Raw genomic sequence first — 20,722 nt, 5'->3', positions numbered from 1 at the left:
ATTTTGACTCCAAAAACAAATTACAAGAGGGTAAACAACAGAGCAATATACTGCTAAAGCATAAACACAAAAATCTTTAAAAATATTAAAAAAAATTAAATCCAGCCACATATAAATATGGGAATGTATTATCAACAGCTAGCTTGTATAAGAAGTAGCCACTATCTCTAGGGCTGAGATAAAGCACCTATGAAAGACCTCCCCCCACATGCCAGGGTTGAGATTCAGACTTTGTTTGACAGGGCACTGCCATGGATCACTGCATGGCAGAGAAGTCATGTGGTGCTGTGCCTGAGGAACTTGCTGGAAATCTACCCTCTCTAGTGCCAGTGAAATCTGGACATGGGGTTGGGTCTCCAGAGATACTCTACTACAAAACACCTCAAGGGGGTTATCGCAGGAAGTTTTGGGTGTTCTTTACCATGGAGCAGTGCTGAACCCCAGACTAAGAGAATCTGCACAGGTTGAGTGCTGGAAATGCCATCTGTGCTATAAGACCTGGACACTAGAGAAGCTGCATGTGTTAGGGGCTTGGTGCTGGAAATTCATCCCTTACTGCAGGCCCCTGGTGCAAGAGAATCTGCATAGTCTATGTGAGCTTATAGTGCTGGAAATACCATCCATGCTACAGGACCCTGGTTCAACAGGGGATGCAAATGCTGTAGGACATTGGTTCTGGATATTTAAACCTTGTGATTGGACCCTGGTGCAATAGAAACTGCATATACTATAGAAGTTTGGTGCTGGAAATATCACCTGTGCTACAGGACCCGGGTGCTAGTGAAAAGTACATGTTTGGAACTTGGTGCCAAAAATACCACTCATGTTGCAGGACCCTGGTGCAAAGAAGCTACACATGCTATAGGATCTTGGTGCTAGAAATACAATCCTTGCTGCAGTACCCTCAGACAAGAGAAGCTTCACATGCTGCAGAAGCCTGGTGTGGGAGAAGCTTCCTGTGATGCAGTTGCTGGGGGATGCATTATACACTGCAAGAGCTCTACACGGAAAAAGCTAACCACACAATAGGAGATGGGAGCTGGAGAACACAAGAACCAGAAAGCAAAAATTATTTCCATGTTCAATATCTATCAGTGCCTTTACTGACAAAACTTAAAAACATACCAACCGACAAAGGGAAAATATTTAATTTGACCAGATCCATTTTCTCAGAGCAGAAAATGTGATAGAAATTTAAAACAGTCTATGCAAATCCTTTACTTATAAGTTTAAAATATTTTTGAGGTAAATTAAAGAATATTTAAATAAATTGAGAGATACAGTATATTGGTGGATTGGAACAGACAATATTTTTATGATGTAAATTCTTTCTCTATTGACCTATGGATTCAATGCAATCACACTCCAAACCATAACAGGATTTTGTAGAAGTTGTCAAGCTGATTTTAATATTTACAAGAAAATGTAAACGACCTAGGATAGCAAAATAATTTTGACAAAAGAGAACAAAGTAGGAGGATTTACCCTGCCTGATTTCATGATTTATTATAATGTTACAACAATTAATGTAGTGCAGTTTTGTTGAAGAATAGACAAATACGTCAATAGAACAGAAAAGAAAGTTCAGAAAAGAGGGAAAAACAGTCTTTCTAAAAAATGACAGAACAACTAGATATTCAAATGAAGAAACAAAAACAGACGCAAACTAACAAAAAAACTGACTTTTATGTCATGCTATACAAACAAGTTAACTTGAAATGGATGATAGACCTAAATATAAAAACTCAATGCTAAGGTTTTAGGTAAAAATATATGAAAAAAATCCTCACAAACTTGGGGTATACAAGGATTTCTCAGACAGGACTAAAAATTAATTAATTAATTATTAACTAATTCTGAAATTAGACTTCACCAAAACTATTTTTAAGGATACCATTAAGAAAATGCAATGGCAAGCCACAGAGTAGAAAGAAATAATTGCAATATATACATCTTACAGATGACTTTTATTTAGAATATAAAAAGAGCTCTTTAAATTCAATAAGACGACTTAAGAACCTGGTATGAATGGCAAAGAGATTAGAACATTTAAAAATAAATTCTAATACAGTCATGCACTGCATAAAAATTTTTCAGTCGATGATGGACTGCATATACAACTGTGGCCTCATAAGACTAACACCATACGGCCTGGATGTATAGTAGGCTATACCATCTAGGTTTGTGTAAGTATAGTCTATGGTGTTTGCACATCAACAAAATTGCCTAACGACCCATTTCTCAGAAGTATCTCTGTGGTTAAGCGACACATGACTGAGTATTTATATTGTTGAAATTCTACCCCGTAACATAAAAGAAGAAATACTGATACACTCAACAATATATATGAATCTCATAAACATTACATTGAATGAAAGTAGCCAGGCTTCATTTATATGAAATTCTAAGAACATGAATTTAATCGTTAACAAAAAAAGAAGGATTTCATCTATCTCATGATTAAGACTCCTTTACTCCTCAAAATGTCCTCAAAACATTTCCACAAATATTTCTCAGTCCAGTCATCACCAGAGTGGCCCATGTTTATCCCATATCAGAGAATGAGCTCTGCACTGTAACACATAATTTAATCCCTTTATTTCTGGAGCTTTGTTTTGCTCATTCAGGGTTTACTATGAGGTCTTAGGTATCAAATATGAGCATTAATTATTCCAAGAAATAACAGCAAAGATAGAAAAAAAAAAATCCTAAAGAATTTAGACATTGAACTTTAGTTTTCCCTTAGTAGGAGAGAAAGAAAAAAATCTCTATGTGGAATTCAGTGCAGTACATGATCAAAATGAAGACCTTATTCGATAAGAAAAATGCTCTGGTTTTTGGGTTGTTTTTGAGAAATCTTAGTATGTGTGATACATTTTAGAATTATTTTTTATCAGAAATCCTTAAAATAATAAAATGTTCTCATGTTTAAGGAGATATACTCTAAATATCTGAAGCATTCAATTATTCATAAGAACTCATTTTGAAATAGTGACATATAAGTGTTAGATTAAGGTATACATTTAAATATTTCAATATATTGTTGAAAGCTTGGTTTATCAATGTGTAAATATATTATTAAAATAATGTTAACTGCTATATGTGAAATTAACTTGTTTATCTATGATCAGTGTACTCTTGAAGAATTAGAACCACACAAACTAATACAAATGAAATGTACTATGTTTCAGAAAACTAAGTGTAGCAGAAAAGTCAAGTGATTAAAATTATCCACTTTATTAAAATCATGGATGATTCATAGCCAATTAACCTTTTCAAGCTAAATGATATGATCAAAGATGGATGATGACACGCAAAATGTTAATCATAAACTTTTAGTTTTTTGCTAGAACTCTCTATGATGAATATTAATAGGACTAGTTTAGATGTGCTCTTGTTTGAAGATATACTGGTTTTCTTATACCCAGTGAAGGAATGCCCTGATACTTCTATCCATGGTCTACATTTTCTTAATAAGAAATATTAAAGAGATGTTGAAAGGGGTAGCAGTGACAGGATTCCCTGGAATTAACTTCCCTCAACCAGAAGATTCCATTCTAAACAGGTGGCAGGAAAAGGGTGACTATTGAAGTGTTTAATTCCTCTAGGCATGTGGGGAAAATAAGTGAGACAAAAGATGAATCTTGACATAATGCCTGTTCCTTATGTTAATATTTAGAACAGAGACGGAAAGGGAAATCTGTTTTTCAAGTATTTAGCTGTCATGTTATGTTCAGATAAGAAATGGAATCAGAGAAAGAAGAAAAGTATTGAGTTATTAGTTATTGTGTGTTTTTCACTTTACATATAATCATCAGAGCTTTGTCAGGTTTTTAATATTTCCTGTTTTATAGGTTCAAGGTCACAAAATTTGAAAATTTCAGAGTCAACATTTAATATAATTTTCCTTTAATTTCAGAATACCAGTCTCCTTTTATTGAAGAAAATCATCTTGCAAGTAGTTGAACATTCTTGCGTTCTCCCATAACTCAGTTGTTTCCCTGAGTAGGAAGAAGCACCTTCTCACAGATAAGTTAAAATTAAGACCTCATCAGAGGGGCTAGTTTCCTTAGAGACATGAAATTTGAAGTAAATAGACAAATGTATTTAACTCCCTCCCTCCACCTCTTCTCTTCTGCTGATCTCTAATGACCTCATCCTCATGTATGCGGAAGGCTTATTAAAGATAGAATAGTTGGATAGTTAATAATATGTATCTTATTTGTTTTATAAAAATGGAAAGGAATAAAAGTAAGATTTTTGAGCAATAAGTTCCATGTATTTTGGAAATCCCATTATACTTTTATGTAAGGTTTCTCACAAAGTTTTTAAGGGGGATGTTAATACTCCTATGCTAGGAGATGAACTCGTTGCAGAGAAATGAAGAAACTAGATCCTCAATTTAGTAACAGCTTGTAAGTGGAGGACATGACCACGAGGCAAGTCTGTTTGACTAGAAAAACATTGTATTTTCAGCAACATAGCAGTTGAAGCTATAAAACACATCAAATAATGAAGATGATGCTAGCCTGAATGAAGCTATCTTCTTTACAGAGAGGAATTAGAGAAGATTCCAGAGAGGAAGTGAATTTCACTCATTCTTCTAATCTTATGAAAATTTGATTAAATGAAGAAGAAAAGCCTTATTTATAAAACCTAAGAAAAAGATCAAACACTTCAACCTACATTTAATAAGAAATTTTCAAAACCCTATATCAGGAAAAGTTTGAGACTCTCCTGAAAAAATCAAAGTAGTCTTGCAAATGAATACACAGCCATAAAGCATGACTTCTTATTATCATAGCAATTCTCCCCTAGTTAGTTTACACATCTAATATGATCACAATAAAAATACCATCAAACTTTATTTTCTGAAACTAGGAAGTTCATGTCGAAGGTTTTAGGGAATAATAAAAAGCAAAAATAGCTAGAACTCCTTAAAACGAAGAACCAGGAAGAGACTCTATTATCATATATACAACTATATTATAATGTTATTATAAAGAATCTATAAATAAAACATGGCACATGAATGGGGAATCAGCCTAGTGGAATAACAAAAATATTAAATAGGTCCAAGCGTATATGGAAATTTAGTGTGTGATAAAGGCAGCATCTCAAATCCTAGAGCAAATATTGATTTTTTAATAAATGACATTGACACAATAGGTTAGCCATTTGGAATACAATAAAATTAGATCCATACACGTACCAAGGGAGAATAAACTTCAAAAGAATCAGATATATAAATCTGATTAAGAAGTAAGACTATAAAGTACTAGAACTAAACGTTAAGTTAAACCTGGATGTGAAATAAAACTTTTAAACTATGCCTCAAAAACTAGGTGCCATAAAAATAAATTTGATTAATTCAAATATATTACAAAAAATCCCCAACTTTTACATGGTAAGATAAGAAAATGATAAGAAATATCCAGAGAAAAATGATGAACTGAAAAAAATACGCATCATATATCATGGATAATGGGCTTATCTCACTGATATCTAATAACTTAAAAGTCAATGGGAAAAGGGAACAAAAATTCAAAAAATTTTGCAAATTGTATGAACAGATTTTATGAAAATGAATACAAAGATAGTTTAACTATACGCAATGTTAACCTACATTGAAACACCATTTCTTACCCATCACAACTACAAAAATTCAAAATTTCAGTAGAATGCTGTGTTGGTGAAGTTACAACAAACAGCCACTCTTTTATATTGCGGATGGGAATTAGGAATGGTACAGTTCCTATGGTTGGGAAAATGGCAACAAGCATCAAAATGGACACAGCAAGTCCACTTCTAGAAACTTTCTTGAAGTTACACCTCCAATAACGTGAAAAAAATCACAGTTATTAATTATTACAGCATATATAATAAATAAACTAAGGTAACATTCATACAATGTAGTACAATGCAGTGATTAAAAAAATGAAAAGATCTTTAACTGTTAAAGAGTGATATCAACATTACATTTTTAGGTAACAGAGAAAGGTGCAAAGCAGTATATGCAGAGCGCTGCCTTTTATTTTAAGGAACTGCTTTGGCAAAAACAAGCATGGGAATGATAAATCAGAAATTATGAAATTGGATATCTAAAGGGGATGATTGACGATGTGGTGGGAGATATAATGAGGCGGAAGGAGCTTCTAATTTTGAAATCATGTTATTAATTTACATATTTTAGCAAACATAAATTTACAAGGAATAGAAAAGAAAATTTGAAACTGAATACGAAAAGAAACAAATGAATCAATGTATATCAAATTGATAGCAAAAACGCAGTGAAGAAAAATAATTTAAATTAAGAGAAGAAACATTGACATGTATCCTCAGTTCCAAGACAAAAAAAAAAGAACCTCAAGTATATTTTTAAAGAGTAGGTAAATATATTAATTTTTTTGGAGACAAGCTTCTCACTGTGAGAGAAGCGGAATACACATATGTAATGGCAGAAGTTTAGATTGAACTAGAAGTATCAGAATAAACTTATAATTTAATAAAACAAAACAAAATTTATATACATATATACAAATGTATAATTATGTATGTATATATACACAGATATCTATGTGTATATATATATGGACATATATATGCATATATCCATATCTATATATATATGGCCAAATTGGGGACAATTTAAACATCATATGAATAATGACATTTTATTTTAAAACCTAAATAAAAATGGAATCTATTAGTCTATATTGAGACTAAAAATCAAACAGAAATACATCATTGACATCCACTTGGGTGCACAACTGTAGACTTATTTTTTAACAATATATGAAAAAATGGATTAAGCTCTATTTTATCAGTGCTAAGCTGTGTAATTGATCCCTGACTTCTCTCAGAGGGCACGTGATTTAAGATGTCTGGAACCACTTCCTGTAAGCGTTTTGTGATTAAAACAAGAAAGCCACATACATATATGCTCAAACCTCATTTTGATAGTTTTTATAATGGAATCATTTCAATATAAAAGCAGGCACTTTGACACTGCTATATTTTCATATTTTACCTACACTAAAAATAAGTTTGCTTTCTGAAGAAATTTACTGACTGACTTTGTATAAATTTTAAGTCTCTCTCTCGTTCTCTCTCTCTCTCTCCATGTAAATTTAGTTTACTTGAAATTTTACTTCTTATGTAATCTGTCCTCATGTACTGGAGGAGGTCTAAAAGTTCAGGGAATTGGTTCTAGGATGCCAAATGACTTTTCTCTTTGATATGCATTGAGGTAGTTTCTGGTCATGGTGTGAAATTACAACTTTGATGGTCATTTTTACTCACCATTGACATTCTAGAAAACTTACTTTGGTTGAGGTTTCTGGCTCCATCTTCCAGTCATCTGTTGACTCTGTTAAGGAGGGCATGGTGAAAATTGCTTCTCCTCCTTTTGTCTTTTGATTAAAAGAATTTTTCATACTTTTTGGACACCAAATATTGAAATTTACACATCCAGAATTCACACACTGTGATTTCTCTTGATTGTTAAGTATTCTTAGGGCAAAATATTCATTCCTGTTAAGTATTCTTAGGGCAAAATTTTCAAAGAACTTTCAAATTCTGATTAACCTTACTAGAGGGAGAAGTCTTTTAGAAGTAAGATCTTGACCTCACATTCCAGAGTCAGGAGCCCGGGGTTGGTAGTATCAGAGACATCAGAAGCTTAGATACAGCTGTCAGTTCTGTTTCTAAACTGTCAAACCCATTTTCACAGAAGCTAAATGTTTACTAACAGAAGATCAACTATGCTTTTTTTTTTCTTTGCAGGCTTTTTGTACATTATTGTTTTCATTCTACTCCGTATTTATTTTTGCTTCTTTCTGTGTATTCTCCTTTTGCCTTTTAGCTGTACTGAAAGATCTAACCTCTTCTACTTTATGTTTCACAACATTAATTATTTAAAGGAAAATTTGTGCCAATTCTTTTCTTGGATAGAATTTTTTATAATGTTTAATAAATTTTCTAGTATATATTATTGGGATTAAGTCTGGGCAACCAGTCGAGAATCTCATGAGTTTTCTTTTGTTTTTGTATCCAGTCTCACAATGATTATGTTAGTTATTTTATTTTGCTATAGCAAGAGACTTCCCAGGAAAATGTAGAATTATCCTGTAAAATGAAGTTGCAGATATAATGTTGAATTGGTCTATCACAGGCCTTTCTCTTTAATGATTATAATACAAGTTTAACAAGTGCTAATAACTAAATTTGTCTTAAAAAAATTTACACTACAACACAGTAAAAATATCCTATTGTAACTATATTTTCAGTGTGTATTTACTTCATGTATATATTTTGTCATATTTCAGTGTGCAATATGAATTTACCTCCTGCTCAAGAATTTCCCTACAACAAGTGTCGCCCTATCACACTTCTCTAGAGGTATTCTATCTATCTGACTGCATATTTGGAACTTCAGTGATTAAAAAAATGAAAAATGTGGAAAGAATCATAGAAACCGGAGATCCAGAAAATGAAAGGAAGGGTTAAATTAAAAAATCAAGTTTGGCCATATAGTAAAGATCTAGGAGGAAGGCGGAGAAGAGTAAATGTAAAAGCTACATAGTTTGGAGTTGAGAGAATTTGTGGGCTTGAAAGAGGATAGATGCTCAGCACTGAAATGTTTGTGAGCAAAGGGTAATAAGAGATGATGGGGGACGTTAACCCAGTAGAGTAGTGACGTTCTTCATGATTTCAGAGAAATACAAGCAAGGAATTTGAGAGTTTTTTTAAATGAGAGCAATGAGAATAATATTTCTGCCATGATTAAGCTGATTTGTGTTCATTTCTCTTTTTATAGCAGGTTCAACACTTTGACCTCCACCTCAATTATTTCCCTAGGGCAGGAGAGGAGAGCACAAGATTTATATAACTCTAGATGTCGATATTGTTGGAAAGAGAACGGATTTCTTAAATCAATTTACTGTCTCTTTAACTTGTCAAATATTATATCTGGAAGACTGAATTTGGAATCCTCTCAAGGTGTAAAGGATCTTCCGCTTTTTCCTAGGAACCTCTGCTATGAATCATCTCATGTCATCATTGAATGTTATCATGCCATCATTGAATATTTAAAAAAAAAAATCTATCCAACCAATTTGGTCCCAGGATATCAAGGAAAGAAGAAAGTGGTGTGACAACATGTGAAATGCCAAAGCTATGTTCCTCTACCCTTCCTGTGACTTCTCCTTATCACTAGAGCTATCAATAAATTAATTAGGTTAATGGAAGGCAAGATGTTTATCTAAAATGGAGAGAAATACTCGATGACATGTGGACTTGTGTGTGTTTGTGTGTGTCTGTGCACATGTGTATGTGTGAGTGTACTGGTGTGAATTTGTGTTTACTTACCTAAATGATTTGGTTTGACACTCTCTGTGGCTTTTGCATCTGAGTTCCTACATCATTGCTTAATTTGGGAAACCATAATCATTATTTCTGTAGATATTCCCCTCCTACTTTTATTTTTTTAACTTTCTCTAGTGTGACCAATGATCATAACCCTGCAGGGTTAAAATACATGCAGACTTTTTGTTAGTTGGTCTTGCACTCTTTGGACATATTACAATATGCAAATTTACTATTGGTCATATAAAAATTACTAAATAGGTAGCATTTAAGAATTGTTTGCTTCATGAACCAATTTAATATCTAATTCATAAACTTTTAATACTTCAATGAAATAGCAATCAGAGATAAAATACTGTAATGATAAGACATATGCACTGGATCTATCAGATCTGAGCAGATAGGCAATCTATCATTTACTCTTAGAAACACATTATCCTCTCCAGGCCTTAGTTATCTCACCTAAAAAAGGAATGATATTAGATTTTCCAATTGTTTATGTCAGTGCACTATTGCATATTGATAATGAAATAATAGCTTCTTCTTATACATACGTAACTGAATAAAAGAAAATATAGGTATATATTTGGCTTGAGCCTGGGACCTTGGCTTTGCATGTAGTACAATAATCAGTAGTCTTTAAATTAAATTAAATTTTGTCTAATTCTATTAGTTTTGAAAATTTATTTGTTTACAAATAATGTGTATGTACTTGAGCCCCTACGTATATTTTTCTAATATTTGTATAACCTTTTATTATGTTTCTTTGTGTGTGTGTGCGAGGAAGATTGGCTCTAAGCTAACATCTGTGGCCAATCCTCCTCCTTTTGCTGAGGAAGATTAGCCCTGAGCTAACATCTGTGCTCATCTTCCTCTATTTTGTATACGGGATGCCGCCACACATGGCTTGATGAGCGGTGCGTAGGTCCGCGCCTGGTATTCGAACCTGCGAACCCCAGGCCGCCAAAGCAGAGCATGCAAACACAACCACTATGCCACTGGGCCAGCCCCCTCTTTTATTATATTTTTAAAAGAGTGTATACGATAACATTGAGAAGTTGATATGCCTTTGCTTGCATTTACGTTATAAAATTATCATATTGATAAATTGCCAAAAATGCATTTACATCCATATATATGCTTTTTATGTTTACATATTGGAAATCAGTTCAGTATAAACCTTTTTCTACATGCAATTTCTTATAAGAGTCCTCCTAGAGCAGAATATTTTAATCTTATAAAATTGGTATTTTACATAAAGATGTCTTGCTGATAAAGCCATAATTCTAGGTTATAGCATTCCCATCTTTGATATAACTTTAAAGAAGAGATCATGTTGTGACAAAAAGAAAATTCTTGGAAATGCTTCATTAATTTGTTCCTTTGAGGTCATTTATGTTTGCAGTTTATACAATGAGGGTTATCTTTTAAACAGAAAATCTGATGATACCTCCTGCAAATTTGACCTAATTAGAATCTGGAAGACAGGTTTTTAAAAATGCCAAATGAGCCTTTAACCTTGACCCAGGACAATGGCCCATTATTTTAAGGCTGACTGCTAAAGCCAATACACAGTGGAAACTCCATGTTGTGACCAGGCCTTCACACTGCATTAGTGAGAATGAAGAATACATTAATACAAATCTTAAGTAAAAAGCAAAACTGTAAGTTTGGTAGTAAATACCTTATTTTATAAATTATGTCATGAAACATAGCTATTACAAACAAACACCAATCATCTGTGAATTGTGGGAAATTATATTACCTACTCTAGGCAGTAACTGGTGGGAGTAATAAACAAATATCTATAAAGTATACAGAATAGTGAGTGTGTCCCCAAAACGACTTATTTGTATAAACATTAATTTTTATATTTATGTTGGTGAATTATGGGAATAATGCAGAATAATTGTTACTGAGTCTCTCTCATATCATAGGTCCTAAGCGAGGTATTTCTTATGTCATGTATTAATTCTCAATGACCCTGTGGAATAGGTATTGCTCCTATTTTACAAGTTAATATCGTGGTAAACAAATAATTTTATTTATTTATTTATTTTTTCCCCCAAAGCCCCAGTAGATAGTTGCATGTCAGAGCTGCACATCCCTCTAGTTGCTGTATGTGGGATGCGGCCTCAGCATGGCCGGAGAAGCAGTAGTGTCGGTGCGGGCCCAGGATCCGAACCCGGCCCGCCAGCAGCGGGAGCGCGCGCCTTTAACCGCTAAGCCACGGGGCCAGCCCCCCGTGGTAAACAAATAGTAGCAAGTACTAATGATGTTGTTGACCTGCACTAGAACGTTGATTTTACTACTCTTGTAGTGCTTTTCAGTCTTGATAGTTTTGCATAATAATATTGAAAAGTTCTTTAACTTAGGGTCTTATGAAGACAAAAAAAATTAATTGATAATAAATGACCTCAAATGCAGAATGAGAATTCTACCATTATAACTTTGAATTTACTTAGTTAAGCTCTTATATTATTAATTTTAAATCGCACACAGGGACTTCCAAATTAAAACATCAGGCAGTCAATAGATTACAGAATACTTATAGTTAATTTAGTTGTACTTGGATTTACCACTTGTGTATCATACCATGTAGATCGTACCCAGTGGCTTTTCAATCTGACCATATAATCACATCAATAATCTGTTACGTAAAGATAAAAAATTCTCACGTTTGATCACTTTTATAGGAGAATATTTTCTAATTAGCCTTTAAATTTGCATTTTAAATCTAAGAATCGTATTATATAAAATGATAAATTGTCAAACAATAATTTTCACAAAATTACGAAGTCTTATGCAATAGTAGAATTTATTCCTACCTCACTATTTTTTATTTTGTTTGCTTTCTCTACCTCCAACCCAAAATGACTCCCTACCATTCTATCATAAAAAATACTTGCTTTTTTAGAAAGGAAAAATAAATGTTATAGAGCTTACTACTGAAATAATCACCAAGAAAAATTAATTAAAGTTTATTTACGAGTGAGCCAATTTTGGTGGTGTTGAAGTTTTTCACCTGTAGTAATTCCATTCCATCCTACTCAATTATTTTGGGTCTGAAATGTTTTTAAAAGTGTACTTATTAACATTCTACTTGTGAATACTCCTCCATGGAAGAGGAAATGTAACTGAGTAACAGGCTTTGTATGGAAATGACTTAGGGAATACAGTTCATGAGTATCTCATAAGAAAAAGTAGGATAAACGAAAAGAACATCTGTCTGTACGCTCAGGCATAACACACATTGTTTTGAATATATGCATCAGGTATGGTATTTTAATAATTATTGAGATCTGGGCATTGAAACTTTTGTTTCCCTCTATAAAATGTAGTTTATATGCAAAATAAAACATTGCATCAAAAGTAATTAATCCACCCTCCCATCCTTTTCCTCATTGTGTTTCTTAGAAGTAAAAGAGTCAAGAACAAAGATAACACACATTTTCTGATAAATCAGATTGATGAGAGGGATCAGTGAGAGACAAAACTTTTGCTGATGGACAAAAGTATGTGTTGTGGGGACAGGATGGTGGTGATGGTGATGGCATAGAATGGCTGATACAGGATCAAAAAAGACCCACTCGCTGAACATTTGTCATCAGTTATGACCCATCAAATCATGAAAATATTTTGACATTGTACCAGAGAATGGAAAAAAGTAATGACACTGATCATTAAAACAAATAAATGGAATAAATGGATCTGTTTTCTCTACTAAATATCTGATAATGATATATAGACAGTATATGCAGAATGGTAATGCAGAAATTTTGATAATCTGTTTCCTACAATAAAAATACCTTTTGTTTCTTCCAACCCTAATAGATCTTTTAATATGAGAATTTTCTATGATGACATTTTTGGGGGGTATTTATTAGTATGCCCATTTTTTTAATTTTATTTTCTGGTGCTTTTAAGGCCGCTGAGCTGTGTGTTTGTGTGCATATTTGTGCACATGTGTTTTCACACATATGTAACTTTATGCTCTGCTTCCGTAGTTGCTTTGAACTCACGGTAACACAACGTGGCTACCATCTGCTTAGAACTCCTATCAACAATGTCATGTTACTACGCATTTGAAGTCATCATTTTCCATTGATGGTGTCCCTGAGTATATTCTTACATAGAGAGTACCCTGGAATAATCATAATTTCCACTTAGAAGCTATTGTACTTCTCTATATTTGCTGGCTGGATTTCTCCCCTGTATTCTTTGATTATCTCCATGTATTTGTTGAATGGTTAGCCTCTAAGATGTGGATAAAAGTCAAGTAACTTTTGGAATTAACTGACATTGCTATGTCTTCCCACGTTGATGTCGACCAGATTAGTTCTGTATCATTCATTAATGATGACATTTGCATGCTTACTGTGGTAGATTCTGGCCATGAATTATTTCATAATCCTCATTGAGAGGTGAGGTCTGATTCTCTTAACCATTATTCTATGTCAGCCTTAATGACTTGCTCGACCAATCATTTGTGGTGGGAGTGAATACCAGAGCTTCTGCAGATAGGTCACACAGGGACTTGAAGCTACTGTCTGGGACCCTAAATAGACTCAGTTTTGGAGCCATGAACAATCACATAAATTCAACTAATTTGATGGAGAGACTAGATGGAGAGTTCCTGAGATGACGTGGGTAGGTAGAGGGGCTATCTCATGGATAGCCAAGCCAAGACATCCAGACAATTCTGTGAAAGTGCCAAACAGCTGAGGGAAGTGGTTTTGGACTCTACTGGCAATCTTTAGCTGAAGAATTTCCCAGCCAAGTCCTGCCTGAATTCTTTGCCCACAAATATATGAGATACCATAAAATGCTTTTACGTTGTGTGATAATTGGTTATGTAACTATCTACAGAATAGATGACCATAATACCCATTGCAAACTTGCTGAAGGCTATTTCTTCACCAATATTCAAATCTTTGTGTTTTCTCAAATATTTGAATCTGCATCTTTTTATTGTCTTCGTCTCTTAAAACTTAAATATTTGACTTATACTTTTAGTTTCTTAGAGCCCACATTCCATCTCCTCAGCCACACCCATTCTGTCAAAGAATTTGGACAAATCTTCTGGGCACTGAACAAGACTCAAATATGGATGTGTTCTTGGAATTATCCTAAATACTTGATTTCTTTCTCCCTCAGGAAATTTCATTCTTCATGACAAGCACTGCTAATAGATTAGTGGAAGACTTTTCATACTTTTGGGGGATGTATCTGTCTACTTAAATATATTCAATTATTGTATTTTTTTAGGATGCTTATTGGATGCTATTGAAAACATAAGCCTGAGAGTTCTGCCCTGTTGCTTCAGAGCTCTGTTTACTTTCACTTTGTAAGATTTATATATATATTTACATGTTGACACTTACACACAATTCGCACACACTCCTGAAGTATATATGCAATCCAGATTGTATAATTATAATTCTGTGGAGAATATGAGGAATGAGAAATGCTGTGATGGTTAATTTTATGTGTCAACTTGAGAGGGTGCTTAGATTAAACATTATTTCTGGGTGTGTCTGTGAGGGTGTTCCCGGATGAGATTAGTGTTGAGTCAGTGGACTCAGGAGAGTAGATTGCTCTCCCCAATGTGGTGGGCATCATCCAATCCACCGAGGGCCTGAATATAACTAAAGACAGTCAAAGGAAGAATTCACCTTTTTTGATTCCTGCCTACCTGACTGAGCTGGGACATCAGTCTTCTCCTGCCCTTGTACTAGGATTTACATCGTCAGCTCCCCTGGTTCTCAGGCCTTTGGACTTGGCCTGGAGTTACACCACTGGTTTTCTTGGGTCTCCAGCCTGTAGAAGTTGGAACATGGGACTTCTCAGCCTTCATAATCATGTGAGCCAATGCCTCATAATCAATCAATCAATCAATCTATCTATCTATCATCTATCTCCTATTGATTCTGTTTCTCTCGAGAACCCTGACTAATGCAAATGTTTCCAAATTTAAATGTAACAAATGATACTTATATATTAGTACAGTAAAGAGCTAACTTTAGAAATAGGACCAAGAAAGGTAATGTATATAGGTGAGAATAAAATGGAAATAGAAATATAACATGATGATATTAATTTGAGATCACTATAGAGAAAAGGTAATTCCAGAGAATTCTGTAATCTATTAAAAATCAGGTTTAAATATACATACACACACACACAACCTCATATTCGCAAGTTTGAACAGCTATATCTTCCTAGTGTGAAAAATAGTCATCCCTAGAAATATTTTTAAAGAGAGTTTCACAGAACACCAAATGGAGAAATAAATGAATACTACTGGAGATGTTGAGCTATAATCGAAAGAGCAGAAGCCAAGGAAGCAGACAAAATTAACTAGGCTCCTAGCTGTGACCCTTACTTGATATATAATATGGCATAATTTATGTTACCTTTCTATATATCTTTTTTATTTTCTTGGACATATGATATTTACATCATGTATTGAGTTATTAAAATAATTCAATATTTGTAAAAATTGTCTCTTTGATTTATATTAATTAAATTTGAATTGATTAGTAGTTCCTTCCATTTGCCCGGCATGGAAAACAGACAGCAGGGAACCAGGCAGGCATGGTTCCTGCCTCAAAACAGTGTATAATCTACGCCTATGAGTCAAAAGAATTAATTTTGGTTTATTCCCAGTCTTAAATCTTTATAAGTATATAAGTCAATAGCTTCTGCCTTTCTCCTTCATAAGGGCAGATCCAGGGCATTTTATTTACTTATAAGTCAAAATAATTTTTGAAAGTCCAGGTTATACAAAAGGTGTATTTTGTATCTAGTCTTAGTTAAGTGTCAAAGTAGGCTCTCAGGGGCAAAGGATATCTCCTGGTGTCTGAAATTTTTCCCTGCCAGATTTGATTCCGTTTATGTGACTCGATTTTATGGCATCCCAATATAGAGTAGAAATCATTTTCAAAGTCAGAAGTAACTACTCTACTTCTGTCGTTCATCATCATTTTAAGTCTCTCTTGAGTAAAGAGCAATTTGTACCAAATTGTACAATATGGTTTGGACAATGTGTCATATTGTCCAGAGAAGGGTAAAACACGATCTGTCAAATTCTTTTCAATCAGAATTTTGTGTAGGATATGAGTTACAGTAAGACCATAAAATAAAATCTGAAATTACCTTGAGATAGGAATAAGAACTATTGGTGCAGCCAGTTTGCCCGATATGCTGAATCTTGTATAGATTCATCCAAAAATATAAAATTCATCTGGAATTCTGATAGTCGAAGTTGCTATTCTAAGTTGATATTCCAGGTCTAATACTATAAGCTTTTATCTAGAGTAACAATAGGAAAAAGTTTGATACTAGAATTAATCATTTGATTCAAAGAGTTCAAAATGCTTCCAATGGATTTTAAATTATATATTTTTTCTTGTACTGTTTATTCAAGTTAATATGGCATTTTTATTTTTATTCATTTTTTAAAAAGTTATAAACACTACATAGATAACACTGCTGCTTCTGAGAAGTAAGACTGTCTTTTCTGATTAAAATGAAATAGTTCAGAGTAGAACATTATTGCTACCAATAAGAACTGGTAAATAATGAAAAATATCATCTGTTTTCAAACAGCAAAGAGCTTTGTAAGGATCAAGACCTAGAGATGTTATAGCCGTAGAGACAAGGCGCTCTAAAGAGGTCAGTTGAAGTAGACATCTTTCCCTGTGGGTATTGCCAATCTGCACTGTGCGAGAATGCACACTTGGTCTCAGTAGAAGGTTTTTATTGAGGGAGAAAAGAACTGTTGGCAGTCTCACTAAGCTGGAGTGACAAAATGGAACACTTCACGTGCCTAGATACTTGACCAAACCCCTACCCTGGACCTGCCCCAAGGGTTTGCCAAGTTCTGAAACTGTATATGCTAGGAGTCTAACAATGTAAGCTTTAAAATAAGTACCAAAGGGAGTTTTTCAGGCTAGGGATAAAAAAGGCCATTTTATGCCAAAATGATCAACCCAAGAGTAAGATATGACACTACAGAGTCTGTATATACCAATGATACAGTTTCAAAATACCTTAAGCAAAATTTGACACAATTAAAAGGAGATACAGGCAAATCCATAATCAGATAGGAATACATTAACATACCTCTCTCAGTAGCTAAGAAACCAAGGAGACAAAAGCATCAGTATGTATATAGTAGTTCTGACCTGACTGTCAAATTGAGCAAATTTTATATATGTATGCACATGCATACAAACACACAGTATATATATACGTATATATATGTATACATATGCTTTCATAGCTCTATGCACAATAATGAAAAGAATTCACATTCTTTAAAAGTGTACCAGGAACACTTACTAAACTTGATTACTTATTGGGCCATAAAGAAAGCTACAACAAAATATCTGTAATGTTTTCTCTGACCTCATTGAAATTAAGCTAGTACACACAAAAAAGTCTGCAAATTAGCCAGTAGACTTCTACAAGTGTTATAGGCTAAATTCTGTCCTTCCAAAATTCGTATGTTGAAGCCCCACATCCAATATTTCAGAATGTTAACTATACTTGGAAATAAGGCCTTTAAAGAGGTAATTATGGTTAAATGAAGTGAGTCATACAGGTGTGACTGTATTTGGAAATAGGGTATTTAAAGAGGTAAGGTAGTTAGAATGAGGACAATAGGGTAGGGCCTTAATCCAAAATGACTGGTGTCTTTGTAAAATGAGACAGAGAGACACCAGGGGCACACATGCACAGAGCAGTCACCATGTGAGGGGACAACAAGAGAGTATCCGTCTGCAAGCCAAGGAGAAAGGCCTGGAACAGGTCTCTTATGGTCCTTAGAGGAAACCAACCCAACTGGCACCTTGATTTCAGACTTCCAGCCTCCAAAATGTGAGAAAATAAATTTCTGTTGTTTAAGCCACCCAGTCTGTGGTAATTTGATATGACAGCCCTAGCAAACTAAGACAATTTAAGATTCTTATTTAAAGAAGAAATGGTAACAAAATTAATATAAAAAAAATAAAGTAAATAATAATAAAGATAATAACATGAAGCTAAAGCAGGCGTTTAAGGAAAAATCATAACAAAAGTAAATTTATTAGAAAAAATAAAGTTGAATATCAATAATCTAGTTTTTATCTCAAAAATCTAGAAAAAGTACAGAAAATCATATGTAACAAACAGAAAAGAAGAAACCACGAAGAACAGAACAAATGAGATATCTCTATTTCTGTCTGTCTATCTATCTATCTATCTATCTATCTATCTATCTATCTGTCTATCTTAGAGATAATAAAACAAGCTAAAAATCAGATCTTCAAATATATCAGTAAAATCATTAAGCCTTTATCAAGACTGATTAAGAAAAAAAGAGTATGATCAGTCTCAGGAATTAGAAAGTGACATCTCAACAGATTTACAGTCCTAAATAACACAATAATGGCTATTATGAACAATTTTATGCCAAAAAGCGTGACAAGTAAGATAAAATAGAGAAATTCTTAAAAATAATACTTTGATAGAAGTTGAAAAGAAAATACCTGTAATCAATATAATCAAAAATTCATTTAAAGAAATGAAATCTTTCAAAAACTTATAAAAAGAAAACCCCAGTCACAAATGACTTTGCTATATAAGGAAAAAAGTAACATCAAGATTACATAAATATAAAGAGAAAAAGAAACAAAAAAATAATAAAAAATAAAAAATAAAACAAACAAACAAAAAATAAAAAAATTAAAAAAGATTACATAAATATTTCAGGAGTAAAGAAACAAAAATAAAAATATTTCTCACCTATTTTTATGAGACCAATATTATCTTGATATACAACCCAGACAAGGACGTTACAAGAAAGAAGAATGACAAACCTAACTGCCTCTCCTTAGAGTTGATTTGAAATCTTAAATGTTTGATAAAATTGAATTTAGTGACAAATAATAAAATTCAATATATTACAACCAAAAATAAATGTGACAGCATAGACGTTGGATTTGAAAATACTGTATAATACAGTTACCATTTAATTATCCACAATTGTTTTGATGGATTTAGTAAAATCTCAATCAAAATACAATAGAGTGTAGAAATTTTCAAACTGATTTCAAAATATACAGAAATATATTATATATATTATATGGAAATGCAAAGGGCTGATGATAGCCATGACAGTCTGGAAAAATATATAGAAGCAGAAGACTTCCATTACAGATATAAAGCTATAATATATGAAACTTTCTATTAGTGACAAGATAGACAAACAGGACAATGGGACAGAGCACAGAGACAGCAATATTAGCCCCACTAATATAATGTCACTTGAATTAAAACAAGGATAACACTGCACCATCATGAGGAAAGTATTTTCTTTTTAAATAAATGGCATTGCTTCAACTAGATGTTCATGTAGAAAAGAAAAATTTTTGAACTCTACCTCACACTATACATAAAATAAATTTGGATGGACTGTAGATCTAATTATGAGAAGTAAATGATAAAACTTGAGAAGAGATCATAGTAGAGTATCTTCACAATCTTAGGGTAAATTATTTTTTAATGAGACATAGAAGGAAACAAATTGTACATAAAAAATTTAAAATATTTGTTTATCAGAAGACATAGTACGAGAGTAAAATATCAAGGATTCACATTTTATAGGTAACTCCTAACATTCAATAAGGAAGCAATATCACACAAAATGGTGAAGTAGGAAGCTCTAGGTGTAGTTGTTTCACCAAACAAATAAACTGGAAAAAATGACCAGAGTCAACTATTTCAGGACTAATGAACTTGATCTGACAATTATAAAACCAGGGGAGAGCTTGGTGAAGAAAATCTGCTGGTCTTGGGTAGGAGAACAACATGCATACAGCAACTACCATTCTCCATTTCTCAGCCCTGCCGTGGCAGTAGGAATAGCCACCTGTTTTCCTGGAGCAGCTGGCTAGTGCCAACGTTGGCAGAGGGGACTTCGTCCTGTAAAAATTTGGGGTTAGACATTTTGGTTACTCTGGAAAATCCCTGAGGGACATGAAGAGAAGGGGGAGATTTTGCCCTCTGGAGTTGCAGTGGCTTCCTTCTCTGGCATCTATTAGAGGATTTAAAGACTGATTAAGATTTAAGATTTAGACAGCAATTCTTTTTGAGCCAGATATTTATGATAATTTTTGTCAGATAATTGGCTGACCTCGGAGGCAACAGAAGAGAAACTTCAGTGGCCACACGCGACAGGTAATATACAAGGTGATGGTTAATTTTATGTGTCAACCTGACTGGGCCAAGGGATGCCCAGATACTGATAAATTGTTATTTCTGGGTGTATCTATGAAGGTGTTTCTGGAAGAGATTAGCATTTGAAACAGCC

This window comes from Ceratotherium simum, chromosome 27, assembly GCF_057802395.1.
Source record: "Ceratotherium simum simum isolate JZ-2026a chromosome 27, ASM5780239v1, whole genome shotgun sequence".
Classification (NCBI taxonomy): Eukaryota; Metazoa; Chordata; class Mammalia; order Perissodactyla; family Rhinocerotidae; genus Ceratotherium; species Ceratotherium simum.
The sequence above is the reverse complement of the archived record's forward strand: the minus strand, read 5'-3'. Positions refer to the sequence as shown.